This window comes from Adiantum capillus-veneris, chromosome 3 (genome assembly GCF_014529385.1).
Source record: "Adiantum capillus-veneris isolate H3 chromosome 3, ASM1452938v2, whole genome shotgun sequence".
NCBI classification, from domain to species: domain Eukaryota; kingdom Viridiplantae; phylum Streptophyta; class Polypodiopsida; order Polypodiales; family Pteridaceae; genus Adiantum; species Adiantum capillus-veneris.
This window is the reverse complement of record NC_140933.1, coordinates 118,208,079-118,212,258: the sequence shown is the minus strand read 5'-3', so window position 1 is coordinate 118,212,258 and position 4,180 is coordinate 118,208,079. Positions and strand designations below refer to the sequence as shown.

The 4,180-nt window shown below is 38.8% G+C and overlaps 1 pseudogene; it reads right to left on the bottom strand.

The window, feature by feature from the left end:
• Nucleotides 1-722: 722 nt before the first annotated feature.
• On the bottom strand, nt 723-1,932 carry LOC147461572 (uncharacterized; annotated as a pseudogene).
• Between the last annotated feature and the right edge of the window lie 2,248 nt (nt 1,933-4,180).

The following is a 4,180-nucleotide window of genomic DNA, read 5'->3' as shown; positions in this document are numbered from 1 at the left end:
TTTCCAAGATGACTGGCCCTCCAAGAATCTAAAAATTTGAGGGCCTCTTCATTAGAGAAAGACATTAGTTGCTCCACAAAGGACTGTGGATAACTCATATCTGAAAAGACAAAGCATTGAACACACACATGAGCAGCAAGACATTTAAGTAACAAATTTTATCTCAAAAATTATACACACACTTGTCATTACTTTATGAGTAATGTTTTAGAAAGACATGTAAAGAAAACTGTGACAATGAATACAACAATTGTCATGTATAAAATAATATGCATTTTAAATTACTTCTACAAGTATACTAGCCATGCTTGCATACTAACAATAAGTACAATAATCTCCATCCATAAAGCAGGTCTCCTAGAAGCTCTAGCATACTCTATGATGAGGTTCTAAGAAAGATATGCAAAGAACATCGAAACAATGAAGCTAGCAATTGTCATCCATAAAGCAATAGTCATTCTAAACTACTTCCATAGGTATACTACTTGCATAACAATGAATACAAAAATTGTCATCCATGAAATAATAGTCATTCTAAACTACTTCCACAAATGTACTAGCCATGCTTGCATACCATATGAGTGAAGTTATACAGAAGATATGTAAAGAACACCATAACAATGAATACAACAATTGTCATCCATGAAGCAATAGTCTTTCTAAAATATTTCCACAAGATTACTAGCAGTGATTGAATAAAAGGGGCTACCACAATTATATGTCTATGGAGAATGCCAAACAATAGGTATCCATCTAGCTGCATGTCCAGGCTTTATAACCTTTTTTTGTTTTGTGACTGTCCAATCTTTAATTTGAATGGAACATGTATCCCAACTTCTCCATTGATGCTCCTCTCTGCAAACTTTATAAGTGTTTTGTTGATATGCATCATGCTCCAATAAAGCAAGCTTTGCCCTTTTCCTTTTGTAATCAGTCTCTCTAACAACAGCATGTTGAATCTGTATTGCATTCTCGCTATTCAAGCACACTTGAACTATATCATGGACCTCCACCCATAATGGAACATTTCCATTATGGGTGGAGATCTGTATTGCATTCTCGCTATTCAAGCGCACTTGAACTATATCATGGACCTCCTTCCATTAACAAGCTATCACGCTGCCTCAAATCCTTCACCTCATAAGCAATGAGCCTCTGCCTCCTTGGTATTGGCAATGGAATAAATTTGTGAAGTATAGAGTAGATGGGCCGAACACAATCCCATGTGAAAGGCAAAGGGGCCTTCTCAAGCACACTCATTTAAGTAACTAGATCCATTAAAAATTGTTCTGAGTCCCCGTTTCCCACAATGCATTGCTTGTAATATTGTCCACCAAAGAAAAGCATACACTTTCCATCAAACTGTGTTGAGAACAAGGATGTTATACAAGCCTTCCACTGACCTCTGTGTTCCACCGTTGCATCATCGGTATCCACCTTCACTATGACATTGGCACCCACATTAATTGTCCCCTTTAAAGAGGACCTTTTGGTATGTCTTTACTTCCAAACATTGGAAGTACTGCTCTGGAATGTTCCAAAAATTCTTTAGATAAGTTTTCTCTTCACTAGTAGGATCTCTATAAGTGCATCTCTTCTTTGATATTCCAATCCCCTTGAGAAGAAGATTTCTAGTGCATGGTGAATTGCTTCCATATTTTAATAGATCACTCCACATAGATTTAGCCTTTTCAATTGAAGACACAACCAATAGCCCATCCATATGTGACGGAGAGCAATCATGTGATGGAGCATCTACTAATAGCGAGCTACTAATAGCGAGCTGCTTTGAGAAAGAATCAATGCAAAATGTAGGTCCTTCAAAAACCTTTTAGAAGTTAAGAGATTGTCACTATCACCACGGATAGCCTGAAAAGCTCTTGTGAAGAACCTTCTCAAATAGAACTTTGCAAATGAAGCTTCATCCTCCATGTTATTTGTTTTGATGGAGCTGTATGCCTTTACAAGACGCTCAAATATGTAACACCAAAACTGGTCATGCAACCCATGGCGCAAGAAATCATCAAGCATCTCACCATTACCTATAAACAAGTTATCAAGAGATTATTCTCCTGAACAAATATATCAAACTTATTGTTAACTAATCAAGATATACATACCAGCTACATGTTCTAGAGGTAATGAGTTCGCACCAAAGATTTCTTCATTTTGAACTCTCCATGATTGTAGCAATGTCTTCACAACTTCTATGTCTTTCACAGACCATCCATGATCTCTACTATGGTTGTAGAAGCTGTGTGCAATGTCAATCAACAAAAATCCCAAAACATGCATTTCAGGAGGAATGCCACTAACAACTCTCAAAACATACGGTAGACACCACTGGATGAACTTTTGGTTCTCCTCTGCCTTGAAGATTGCAAAGTAGATGCTTGGGGAGTTAGGCCAACTACCATATCGAATGGAGGTAGGTGCTACCTTTTTAACAACACACATAGCAATATTGATTTCTTTCTTCAAAGGAGCCTCAACACTTTCAAATAAATGTGAGATATAATACATTCAATGATAAGATATGCATTGGGTCGTAGACTAAATCTAGAGAGAGATCAAATCCATATAGATCATATAATCTCCAGAGTATGGACTCTCCTGAGAGACCATCTTCTTTCCATGATGCTTCCTTTTCTTTGTCTGTGCAACACCGTTTAGCCTCATCAAGAGCTTTTGTCATCTCCTCAATGGTCCTCTTTGAAGGTGGATATCTAGCTTGTCGGTGATTTTCATTATAGACGTATCGCCCCTCTTTTAATCCTATACTAGGTCGTACTAGAGTTGCTTGAGGTTTATCACACCTGCAAAACTCTTGTCCTCCATTCTTGAAGAGGCCTATTTTGCATTGTGCCGGATGGTCGCCTGTAATCATCATGACCATAGCGCGTAGCGTACATAGCTTTCAAAGACCTTGTTGATTGGCACCAAAGATCTTCTCTATGGGATAGTCATACAACACCTCCACACCATTTAGATATAGGCTTTCTAGCTCATCTAGCAAAGGTTCCAAAAATGCCCCAAAAACTTCACCAGAAACCTTCATAATTTTCTTGCAACTTTGATGGATAAATAAAACTGGCAAGATATCAATGGAAGACTTGATTCCTGGATTCAAAACCATGACCTCTACTACCCCACAACTCTTTTGGGTTGTCTGTGATGTCTGAAATCCATCCCAATGTAGCAACAATGCTACATTTCGAGGATCACCCTATTCACATGGCCACCCAAAAAATAAGTTTGGTTTGAAATCATGAGATCTTTTTTTTTAAAAACGATGTGATGCTTTTATGTACCTTTTGTAGGCTCCTTTTACACACAATCTCCTCTTTACACTCGATGCAGACAAAGTTGTACTCTTCTCCCACAACATTTTGAAGAGCTTTATAACGTCTACTGGTAGGAAAAGTAGTGTAAGACTTCTTGCAAAGAGGATTAGAGCAGACAACCGGTAGCTCATAAGATGTTGATGGATCCCCAAAGTTCTTGACTTCTTGGAATTTTTGTCCATCCCAAAAATCAACAATGCTTCTTTGGTTGCTAATTGCATCTCCATTGAGCCATTTTTCTTTGTGCCTCCATAAACATAGTAGCTCGTGGCAATAAGTGCTACTCTTTGTCAATAGCTTTAGTTGAGGCCCGATGGGAATGTAGTCAAAGAAAAGCATTGATTTCCTTGCTTTGGCACAAACTGGACACTTCTCGCAGCATTCCAAGCAATCACGTTTAAGCCTCGATGATAATGATCCACCTTCACATGTGCACTTAAGAACCTCTCCTGTAAAGTTGTCCTCATTGCTTGGTTGAAGAAGCTTGGGTGGATGCTTGGCTACATCACTATCTGTGCAGATGTGATAGCGCAAGGAAGAAACTATGCCAAGACCTTTAAGCATGGTTTGCAATTGATCCCAACAAGCAGGAATTTGAAACCCTCCAAGGCACCTTCCCATGTAGGAGGAAGTTTAACTAATAGCCTAGCCATGCTTCTCTTGGAAGCATTTTTAATCACTGTAGCCCCCCCCCCCCCCCCCCCCAAGTCTCCAAATAGGATGCGAAGCATTCTATCTTGCACACCTCTTGGTAGTTTATGTTCATCCCATAAATTTTGGAGCTCTAGTATCCTCTCAACTAGCTCCAAGTATAGAGGAGAAGATTGATTTTCTTC